This window comes from Artibeus jamaicensis, unplaced genomic scaffold (genome assembly GCF_021234435.1).
Source record: "Artibeus jamaicensis isolate MK-2021 breed Jamaican fruit bat unplaced genomic scaffold, CSHL_Jam_final contig_1803, whole genome shotgun sequence".
Taxonomy (NCBI): domain Eukaryota; kingdom Metazoa; phylum Chordata; class Mammalia; order Chiroptera; family Phyllostomidae; genus Artibeus; species Artibeus jamaicensis.
The window spans coordinates 1678725-1690943 of record NW_026521356.1 but is presented as its reverse complement, the minus strand read 5'-3'; the positions used below and the strand labels follow the sequence as shown (position 1 = coordinate 1690943).

The following is a 12219-nucleotide window of genomic DNA, read 5'->3' as shown; positions in this document are numbered from 1 at the left end:
TTCAAGCTCTGTCCACTGCTAAGTTTAATGTCTGGATTTTTCAGGAGAACTGGGTGTGGGCATGAAGAGAACAAAAGCCATATTTTTGCAGGTAAGAAGTCATATCACATAATGAACTTGATCCAGTGTTCAGTCCTTGGAATTTAGAGGAAGCAGAGATTCCGAATCTATGTGTTGATTCTTAATCATCCTTATTCTAAGCTATTTAAGTTTCTATTACTGCTGTAACAAGTTGCCACAAATTAGCGGCTTAAAACAAAATTATGCTCTTACAGTTCTAGATGCCAGAGTTTGAAATGAGTTGTTCTGGGTTAAAATCATGATGTAGGCAGGTTAGCTCCCTCCAGAGGCTCTGGGGTCTGTTTTCTTTGCCTTTTCCAGCATCCAGAGCTTCATTCCTTGGCTCAAGGTCCTTTTCTTCACCTTCAAAGCCAGCTGTGTAGCATCTTCTCTCTGTGGCTGCTTCTATCCCATTGCCTCCTTCTCTTCTGTCTTAATTCTCTTTATGCCTCCTTCATATAAGGATACTTGTCCTTGCATTTAGAGACTACCTGGATAATCCAGGCACCCCCGTCTCTGGTTTACAGATGGATCTGGCCAGTAGGAGACACAGACAGGAGATCAGAGAGCAGGAGAGAGAAATCAGAGTATTTATTCCTCCTGCTCCCTGCCTGTTTTGCTGTGGTTCTGGCAATGACTGTGCCCTTCTAGAACTATAGCTGGTGTCACATAGCCCCTTTGCAATGAGTCCAACTCTTATGAGGTCCTGTAACACCATTTCTAATCCTTGTCCCTTCAGCCTTAGGTGGGGTTGTCTTTCCTCTGTTGATAGCCGTGGATGCCTCAGCATCCCTGTCGGCCACTTTAACCCTGCCCACACCACAAAAATGGTCCCTTTGGTAAAACATCCCTTCAAAAATCCCTTCAAAGATAAGTATGCTGTCTGCTTCTTGCTGGTTCCATAACTGATGCAGGACTCAAGGACTTCTCCCTCCCATAATACCTTAGATTCCCCTTTGTTAAAACAGTGGCAATTACAGCAGAGTGACTGTTTGTTTGTTTATAAGCCCTTTGAGGATGATGCCAAATCTAAGCCATCTGTATTCATAGTGTGGTGTTTGATGCACAGTAAAGTTTCAATAGGTGTGCATTAAATGGTGCATTTTGTATCTTTTACTTGGCTTTCTAGTTAGGTGACTGTCTCAGTCAGAATGAGATAGATTGTGCTGCTACAACAAACAAACCCAACATCTCAATGGCTGAAAATCATACATGTTGTTTTTCACTGTGCTACGTGTCCAGCAAGGGTTAGCTGGGATTGTTCCCCATCAATATTGTCCTCATCCTAGACCACAAATTCATGGGGCAGCTAATATTCACATGGAACACTGGGGATTATCAAAAGGGAAAGACTATGGCAAAGAACAAACTAGCTCCTAGAACTTCCTCCTGGAAATGCCACACTTTGTTCTGCTGAAAGCAAGTTGTGTGGCCACACCTCATTTCAAAAGAAAATAAAGCTTAGCCCTCCCACAAAGATGGGAAGCTGATGTTAATAAAAATCCTGCACAGGAACAAAATTTCACTTGTGCTCTCATGTGTCCTCCAGGCTTTTCCATTCCTCTGGACAACTCTTCCCTTTATTCATCCCTGTCTCTCCCCTGGCATGCTGAAACTACCATGGTGGCCTGAAGTGTGTGCATGTCAGCCACACTTCCAGAGCCACGAAGTGCTGATTTCAGAACTCTCTTGTTTAGAGTCTGTCATCAGCAAAATTAAGATGAAGAGAGTTTGTAATACTGGTTTCTCAAAGTGCTGGTTTCTGAGGTCAACTATTTTCATAACAATATAAAGATATTATCTGCCTTTCCACCCTCCTGCTCCTATGGCTGTACAGAGGAATTTCCCACAGGATATCCAATCGTGATTTCACGACAGATTGAATGCAAAAGCAGATATGAGAATCCAGCTGCCTTCTACTAAGACTGACATTAAAAAGATTTGCAAAAATATACCACAGTGCTACTTTTCTATTTCTTTGAAAATAGTTTTTTAATACATGCTATATTACTATGTAATAGGTATTATTGACTTTATTTTTAAATGAGTTAGATATTTAAAATTTTTTTCAGTTTTAATTTCTAATATGGTAAATATAAATGAAATAAATTGGCATAGTAAATAGATATTAAATAAATATAACATACATAAGCAAAAATTCTTTGGGGTCTTTGATGCTTTTTAAGAGTATAAAAGGTTCCTGACAAAAAGTTCCAGAACTGCTCCCTCATCTTCTGGAGACCCAGAGGCAGCCTAATTGTGTTTTGCTCTGTGTCCACATGATTCTTTCCAAACCATTGAAAATAAAATAAACTCATGCCAACTCCCTTATTTCCCTGGGCTCATGAAATGGGCTACCTGTTTGGCTAAGGGGATAGTTGTGGGGTATTGGTTTCAGGGCTCCGCCCTAGCAGACCAAGTTCAATGCCGGAGCCCCATGCTGGAGATCAAACCCACAATTCATATTTAATTTCTGCCACTCAGTCATTCTCTCTCTCTATTGATCTAAGTTTCTTCTCAGTTAGATATCATAAACAGGTCTTCAGCTTTGTTGGGATAATTAAGTTATATAATGTGAAAGCAAGTACTCTGTTGTTTTTATGATATTGTTAAGGAGCTAGTGTGCCTTACTAGAATCACTGAAGCCATCCTTTTCCAGGTAAAAGAAATTACAGAGATTGATTTCTTTAGGTTTATTAAGCCTCTGATAGAGCTTTATTAGACTTAGGTAATTGCTACAAGGGATCTGTGGGTACATTGTAAGCCACAAATATGCCAATCAAATTAGCTTAACTTTTCCAAGAATAGGTAACCAAGAAAAACAAACAGAAATGGGGTAGATACAATAATGAGTTAGGAAGACTCGGAAGGCACAGGGATTGCCAAGAAGAATGGGACCCAGTAGGGCCCCACTACCAGGTAGTCCTGAGATCCTTGGTGTCTGGGAGAAGAGGGGAATGTGGGAAGGCACTGAGAACCTTCTTCCTGGATCCTCCCAGGTCTTTTGCAGACCATCCTTTCATCTCTATTATAAAATCACCCTGAACAATTTTTCCTTCTAATCTCCTTGTGAATGTATGGTGGTTTGAAATAGGTTTTAAAAAATATATTTTATTAATTATGCTATTACAGTAGTCCCATTTTCTCCCTTCATTCCCCTCCACCCTGCACACCCCCTCCCACTGACATTTCCCCCCTTTAGTTCATGTCCATGTGTCATAAGTTCTTTAGCTTCTACATTTCCCATACTATTTTTGCCCCACCCCCTGTCTATTTTCTACCTACTGCCTATGCTACTTATTCTCTGTACCTTTTCCCCATTCTCTACTCCTCCCACTCCCCTATTGCTAACCCTCCATGTGATTTCCATTTCTGTGGTTCTGTTCCTGTTCTAGTTGTTTGCTTAGTTTGCTTTTGTTTTTGTTTTAGGTGTGGTTGTTAATAATTGTGAGTTTGATGTCATTTTACCTTACATGTTTTTTATCTTCTTTTTCTTAGATAAAATAAGTCCCTTTAATATTTTGTATAATAAGGGCTTGGTGATGATGAACTCCTTTAACTTGACTTTATCTGAGAAACACTTTATCTGTCCTTCCATTCTAAATGATAGCTTTGCTGGATAGAGCAATCTTGGATGTAGGTCCTTGCCTTTCATGACTGGCAATACTTCTTTTTAGCCCCTTCTTGTCTGTAAGGTCTCTTTTGAGAAATCAGCTGACAGTCTGATGGGCACTCCTTTGTAGGTGACTGTCTCCTTAACTCTTGCTGCTTCTAGGATTCTCTCCTTTACTTTAATCTTGGCTGATATAATTATGATGTGCCTTGGTGTGTTCCCCCTTGGGTCCAACTTCTTTGAGACTTTCTGAGCTTCCTGGACTTCCTGAAAGTCTATTATTACCTTTGCCAGATTGGGGAAGTTCTCCTTTATTATTTGTTCATATAAGTTTTCCACTTGTTGCTCTTCCTCCTCCCCTTCTAGTAACCCTATAATTTGGATGTTGGAACATTTAAAGATGTCCTGGAGTTTCCTAAACCTCTCCTCATTTTTTTGAATTTTTGTTTCTTCATTCTTTTCTGTTTGGTTGTTTCTTCCTTCTGGTCCACTCCATTGATTTGAGTCCCAGTTTTCTTCCCATCACTACTGGTTCTCTACACATTTTCCTTTATTTCACTTAGCATAGTCTTCATTTTTTCATCTAATTTGCAACCAAATTCAACCAATTCTGTGAGCATCCTGATCACCAGTGCTTTGAACTGTGTATCTGATAGGTTGGCTATCTCTTTGTTGCTTAGTTGTATTTTTTCTGGAGCTTTGGTTTGTTCTTCTGTTTGGACCATTTTTTTTTTAAATCTTGACACGCCTGTTACGTGGTGAGGGGCGGAGCCTTAGGTGTTCACTCAGGTGGGTCAACCCAGTCGCTGGGTTGTGACACTATATGTGGGGGAGGGGTCTGAGAGGGAACAATGGTGCTTGCTCCACTCTGCTGGGTTTCAGTCACTTCCACTGCTTCTCCCAAGTAAACTGGGTCCTTCTGTTGCTGATTCCCAAGTGAGTGGGCTTGTGTCCATTCCAGGATCTTATGGGTCTCTCCAACAAACTCTCCTGTGAGGCTGGGAGTCTCTTTCAGCACCGCAACCCCCACAGATGTTTTCAATCAGTGTTTTGAGCCTTTATTTTCCTATGCTGGAGCCTTGGGTTGCGCAGTCTGCTTCTCTGTCTTGCTCCTCAGTTTTGCCTGGTTTATCTGCATGGGAATGTGGGACCACCCTGTCCACAAGCCACCTTGAACGTCTCGCTGTGTCTGCCAGCCACTGCCTGCATGCCCAGGGTCCACCTGCTGCTGTCTTGCGTGCCTGGGTCCACAAAGCACCACTTTTTTTTTGCTGTCAGTCCTCTTAGCCAGGCTGCTGGACTCTGCCCCTCCTACGGGTCTGGATGAATGTTTCTATTTTAACTCCTTGGTTGTCTGACTTCCATAGAGTTCAATTTTCTGTCAGTTCTGGTTGTTTTCTTGTTTCTACATTTTCATCGTTCTTATTTTGGTTGTGTGAGGAGGCACAGTGTGTCTACCTACACCTCTGTCTTGGCCAGAAGTCCTGAAATAGGTTCTTGAATTATTAACTACTACTCACTTCAAAAGGTGGAACTTAGTTCCCCTCCCCTAGGCTAAACTTAGGAATTCTAGTAAATGGAATGTGGCGAAAGTGATGGTATTAGGCTTCTGAAGATAGTTAATAAATAGACAATGTAGCTTCCTCCTTGCTCTCTCCTGAGTCACTCACTCTGGGAGAAGCTAGCTACTACTTTGAGAGCAGCAGTTCTGAGAGGCTTACGTGGCCAGGAATGGAAACTTCTTGCCTGCAGCCGGTGAGGAACTGAGGCTGCCAACCAATAGCCACATGACTGAACCATCTTGGATGCAGATCCTCCAAGCACAGTGCAAGCTTCCAATGCCTGCAATCTCATGAGATACCCAAGCTGGAACCACCTAGCTGGCCACTGACAGATTCCTGAGCCTTAGGAACTGTGGGATAATGTATATTTGTTGTTTTAAGCAGCTACATTTGGGGTAACTTTTTCCACAGCAATGGATAAGTAATGTTACCAGACTGAAGGTGTCTATTTGCCTGTGCACATCAAAGCTCTGTGAACAGGATTTTGCAGCTAAGAAAGTAAAGGTTTATTAGTTGAGGAAATGGCACCACGCCAGGAGTCACAGGCAGGCTGGTACTCAAAGGCCTGGCGCACCCATGGCTTCCAGGGGATGGGTTATATAGGGTAAAACTCATTAATCACATTGACTAAGGGAGCTAGGGTTGTGGTCTATACTGATCGGAGGGCACTAGGGTAAAGGGTAGTCCATCATTGCATCTTGTCCTGATGTCAGATGCGGGATCACTTCATCTGGTTTGGTCCTGCTTTCCTGGGTCTAGAGCTGCAACTCAACTGAGTCCTAGATGTTATTTTTAGTTTAATTGGAAACTAAGTCCCTGTGATCAATAAACCTGAGGCTTTGTTTTTAAATTTGTTTAATGTTGACCAGGGCTACTGTCCCAAGGGCTTAATGATTAAGAGAGTAGGAATGCAAGGGAGGGAGAAAGCCAGTGAGTCAGGGTGCTTAATGAGGCCAGTTTGAATCAAATGGAAAGAAAGGAGAAAAAACAATATCAAAGAAATTAAGTTTCTGCGTGGTTACATTACTACAGTGTATGGATTCCTCCTGTGAATTACTATTTCTTTAAAGATATTACCTATCTCCACTATGCAGATGCCCTTTGCTATTTGTGTTGGTGGAATTCTGGGTTGATTGTTCTCCATTTACCCCACAGGTACCTGGGAACACGTTCCACCTATCTTTGCCCTGCTCTGTGCTCTAAGAGGCTGATTCCATGGATTCCCTTGCCCTCAGGCTTCCATTTGGCTTCCATCCATGAAAAGCACAGATAGGAGAACAGGGGACAGGAGGACAGAGAGGTGTGGCAACCTTCCCCTCTGGCTCTGCTTTCCTTCCAACCAGGCCTAGGGAGGTGAGAAATGATATTATGTGTGACTTTATTTTACTTCTACCTGCAGAGTTACGGTTCAGCATGTTAAAAACCCATGCATTCAGAAAACAACAACAATTCAATGTTGCTTCTTCCTTTTAAGAGAAAATAGCATTGAATTCTCCTGAGAAAATCAAACCCACTCACTCATCCCTGATTCCTCTGCAGGCAGAATAAAATGACACCATCTGGATCATGTGATTTCTGTTTGTTAGATCAAGTTGGGGTAGTCACCGAGGTGGAGACATGAAACAAAGAATATCAAAGGCTGATACTTCTGCAAACAACCAGAAGCTCGTCCTGCTTGTTGGAGAATTGGCTGGGCCCAGAACATCTGGAGGAGTCAGGAAGGGGCAAGCCTCCTTACAAGAGGCAGGTAAGGAATTGCAAAGAGCTCTAACTTGGAACTGGGGAGATCTGACCACAAGTCCTCACTTACCACAAGTTCACTTCCTATCCTTGGCTAAATATCTTAACTTGGCTGCCTTCCTCATGTGTCAAAGGGATAGTTGCCTGTCCTCTATACTTCGCAAGATGGTGGTTGTGCAAAATCAATTAAATAGCATTTTGCTATATTATTGAAATATAAAATTAGGCACAAAGAGGTTAAGTAATTAGCCCAAGAACATATAGCTAGTAAGTGGTGAAGCTGGGATTTGAACACAAAAAGTCTGGCATGAGAATTCATTCTCTTAAGCAAAGACTTTTGACCCTGACCACACCCTTCAAATAGTCTTTTCAGTAAATTCTCTGGGTATTTCTTTAGATCTTTCATTCTTTTCTGCTGTAATTCTGTACTGTATAGTCTATTATCTTTCACAATCTTGCATATTATTCCAAAGAGCAGGGAGATACTCAAAAAACTAATTTTGACTTAAAAGACATTTATATTTTATATCAGAGTTAAATTCTAGGTAAAGAAAGCCTATTAATTACAAACGAAAAACATAACACTCTTTATTTCTTCCCTAAAGAATATTATCAATGTGTGAATGAGAACACAAGTCTAAAATCTCTGATCTAAAGACACAGGAGCCAAAGAGATTTTGGAAGTGATTTGGAGTTTTGAAAAGCCATATATTGTATATTATATACATTGTATGTGTATTAAAAGTATATGATTATATTACATAATGCAGTATCTGGGGAAGCCTTTGATGATTAAAGAATTTTGCTTCGAGAAAACATAGACCTATTCACACTACGTGGGATAGATAATGGCTATAAATAGTTCACGTCAATAGATTATGTTTTGCTGACAAGGAGGGTATGGAAAAACTCTCAGTTTTCAGAAGTAGTTTGGAATTTGGAGTTATAGGTAAAGGATGGTGGCCATACAGAATTGGGACAAGGACAATAAAACTTAAACTTTCATCAGAGAGAAGAGTACACACCTCCCCCTTCTAGTGCCAATCACCTCCTTAGGGAAGAGCGTGGAGTTCTAGAGCTCTATTCCCTCTCCAGGTCAAGACCAAAGGGATTCTTTTTCTCCTTTGAGGTTTTGTAGACTCAGCAGTCCATATGCTATGAAACACCAACCCTCAGAGAGAAATAAGGGATTTTGTTTTCTGCAGTGAGGGTATTTTCTGTGTGTACCTCCAGACCCCTTTTTCGGGAAAGGAGACCTGCAGGGATGACACTCAGCTTCTGGCTTCTGACTAGGTTTGTGCAGTGGGGGTTCCTGCCAGGAGATGAAAGTGGGAGAAGAGCAGTGTCTGGGTGCTAGTCCCTCAGTCAGCTCCTTCCTGAGTGGCCACCTTGTGATGGCCATGTCCTTCAATTGCAGCCACAGCCTCTGTCACAGTACTTCTCCCCCGTGTGGCTCTCTCTCCTTCTTGGTGTCTATTACCTTTTCCCCTGTCCTCGCTCCTTCAGGCCCATAGGAGTGATTACCAGGTTCCCCACCACCAGGGGGTTCCCAAAACTCAGCCTACATCTTTGTACCTATCGCTTTTTTAAGCTCTCCCAATTTGAGTTTACTCTTTATGTCCTGACATTGATTGGTACAAAAACCAAGATTAATTAAAAGTAATAACAATGGAAGCAATCTGTGCCCAAGAGTTAAATCAATTTAAATATTGCTTTCAAATAGTAATTTAATACACAGATATTATGAAACCAGTATCGTTTTAAAAACCATTTATTTATTAAAGAGTAAAGAATAATAATTTTCCAAGTGAACAGGAGGAGGGTTTCCACTGGAGGGTTAATGAAGGAGAGGAGCGTGCCCTTGAATGGTGAGCAGTATCATCTTAGTCGGGGGTGTGAGAATTTCATTAAAAAAATGTTAATCTCCAGCTCTAACCACAGCTTTTGTAACCTCCCACTCCATTTTGAAAACAAGTCCTGTTAACTCTTCCCAAATGCTTGTGATTCCCATTTTCCCTTTCCCAGCATTTGAAACATCATAAACATGACAACATCCTTCCCACCTGTGACTATTCACGTGGCTTTCTTTTTTGGACACCAGAAAGGCCCCCAGAAATGTGTGAGGGAGGGGACTGGTGATTAGGCAAAGATTTTAAAAGTGAGGTCATCTAGGGCAGAACCAAGACTGCATGTGTCCAACTGTTTACCTCCCTTCCCATGGCCACCACGGGTATCACTTTTCCCACGAGTCCACCTTAAGTCACCAAGCTCTGCCATTCTTTGGTTGTTTCCACTCACCCAGAATGTGTGTTCCAAAGGCATGTATGTGCCCTCATAATTCTGCCTCTACGATACCATAAAAGGGACACCTAGCTGTGCAAGTGGAGATTATTCATGGGAGTCACAACTTGACAAAGCTTTAAGCACTTCCAGCCTTTCTACTTTGTTCTTTCCCCAACCACACCTTGTTTTCCTTCTACCCTTGACCTTTGGGGAAAGACAAGGATAGAGAGGGCCGATTCTTCTTACTTCCATGCTTTCAAGATTATATTGTCACCGTCCTGCAGCCAGCCACTTCTTGGCTGGGTCTGAGGTTCATTGCTTTAGGGCAAACTGTTTTTCCTCCTACTCCTAACACATGGTGTATGATCAACAAATGATGAGAAACAATGCTGGTACATGTGCATGCAAGAAAGTTTAAATCATTGGACTCTCTGCTTTAATATAGAATATACAGAGCTCAGTCATAGAGAAAAACAATGTAATTAGATGACCTAACAAGGGCTTGACCCTACCCCTCCCCTGTCTTCTGCAACAAAGGGTCAAAGGGCAGAGCATTACAATAACATCTACACTTCTCCCTGATCCTGCCCCTAATTCTGGCATCCATTTCAAGAAAAGAACATGAATCTGGAAAAAGTTTTTATCTGCAACTTAGTTGAATCTCTCCATCCTCTGCAAGGATTAATCTCCTGCTGGAACACTGAATTTCTCATCTTATCTGTTGTGCTAAAAGTCTAGATCATGCCTGTCTTGAATTACATGCTTGTCTATTGTCTTAGCCATGTGACTTGGTAAAGGGACCATGGGAGGGATTGTTGTGGCTGACGTGGGACCTATGCCCCACCTCATTCTCAGGGGACCCTCCAATGTTCACAGCAGAAGGTTTTTAGCTACAGCACAGTGAATTCTTCATACCTGGAGCCTGAGGGTTTTCTTCTGTTTGCACAGGAACTCTCTTGGCAAGTGTGAGGGGATGAACAATGGTGGGCAGGATGCCTTGACAGGCAGCCTTCAAGCAACAAGGCACGAGAGTCAATAGATACATGTCCAGGAGAACCATTCCAAGGCCTAGTTCACACAGTTCTTCATGGGCACCCAGAGGGAGAAGTGGCATGATACCCATTGTGCTTGGTATTCTTATCCATTAGGGCCACCTGTATTGTCTTTTCCTTTACCCTGCCCCCCTACTCCAAATTCGCTTCCAGGGTTCACCTCCTGAATAGACTACCTGCATCCAAGTACCTATCCAGGGTCTATTTTTGGGGATATAAAAACTAAGATAGCTGTGTAATAGTAGAAAATTATAATGGTAGGATATTATAACCCACCCCACCATTCTTTTGACATTGTTTGTGTAAGCGCTGACTTTGACTAATATGTAGCTTGTAGATGAACAGCATGTTTGTATAAGAATTCAAGGAACTGACTGCAGAACACACAGACCCTGACCATCAAGCATTCCAGCTCCCATAGATTTGCTGACCTTCAACCATGGAGCCAGGATGATGTGAAGCCAGGATGATGTGAACCAGTGATGACTAAAGCAGGACAATGCACACAGAACCATCACTTGCCTTATTGGAACAGACTGTGCTCATCTGTATGTAGAGATTTTGCAACCTCCTCCCTTGATCTCTTTGTTTTGTTTCCCTCTCCCTCCTTAGAGAAACCTCTGCCTCCACGGAGAGGTGGAAATGGGCTTTGTGACATGAGTCCCTTATCTTCCAGATGGCCAGCATCTGCAAATAAACCACTTTCCTTTACATCAGCACCTGCCACTTCCGTAGTGTCAGACAGCCAGACCTGCATTTTGGTTAGAGTTGGAAATTAAAAAAAATCATCTGTAGTTGCTTTCGCCTCCTCCTACTTACCTTTCATTTACTCTCACACCCCACTGAAAGCTGGCCTCTCTCCCGGCCACTTGGAAACTCTAAATACTGTCAAACCCAGCAATCCTGTCCTGTCATACTTGACCTCTCAGTAGCAGTTGACTGACCATTTCCTCCCTGGAGCACACTCCTCTTGGCTTCTGAGATGGACTTCTCTCTCTTTCCTCCTTTCCATGGAACTTTCTGTCATGATCTCCCTCAAACATGCCCTTTTTTGCCACTTCCCCTGTAAGCATCCACATCCCCCAAAGCTCCACCTCAGCCCTCTTCTAGTCTCATTCCTTAAACTTGCTGGAGGTCCTACCAATTGCAGTGGCTTCCATTTATCAAATGCCAGTGGTGCCCCAATCTGTGTCTCCTGCCCAGGCTTCTGTGTTGAGCTCTACCCTGCTCCTCTGCAAACTTTCCTACTGGGCAGAAACTCCTGAATGTTCCATGGATCCTCATCAAGCACTGAAGTGTTTGTGATCGTACATCCTCCCTCTACCCCCAAGAAATTCAGCAGAGAAGAATAGGAGAGAGACAGGAACATGAGGAGGTGGGATTGAGAAAGGTTATAACTGCTTTCACATTAGAAACACTTGAACCAGAATGAAAGCTGAATGAAAAGAACTAGTGGAAAGAAAGAAGACAGGCACAGAAGAAGCTGAGTTCCTGAGAAGGTGGAAGAGAAGAACTAGAAGCAAGAAGACAGGTTCCAATTCAGAAACACCTGGAGGTGCAAGGGAAATAATTGATGGCATTACTGCTAGCTGGTCTCTTTTCTCTTTGAACCAGAAGGCAAGATCATTTTCTGGGAGTGGAATAAAATGGGTGAATTGAGGAAAAAGGTAAAATTTTGGAATGAAGCATGAGTTAGAATGCAAGAATAGAAAGCTCAATACAAACTGGCTTTAAAAAATAAAGAGAGAAAACCCAGGACATTTACTGACTGATGTAACTGGATGGTCAGTCTGAAGGCAGACCTGGATGTAGGCATTGTTTGACCCAGAAGCTCAGGATTCCATGTGGCTTCTGCAATTCTCTTGTCCACCCTGCCCTTCATGTTGCAGCAGTCACAGACACCATAATC

General features: G+C 42.4%; 1 long non-coding RNA gene across 1 annotated transcript; it reads left to right on the top strand.

Annotated features, from left to right (window-relative positions):
• Positions 1-33: 33 nt before the first annotated feature.
• LOC128628316 (uncharacterized) lies at positions 34-11965 on the top strand. The gene is made up of 4 exons (XR_008392683.1): positions 34-91; positions 6391-6588; positions 6822-6982; positions 10641-11965. It is a non-coding gene; the product is annotated as an uncharacterized LOC128628316 (long non-coding RNA).
• Positions 11966-12219: the final 254 nt, after the last annotated feature.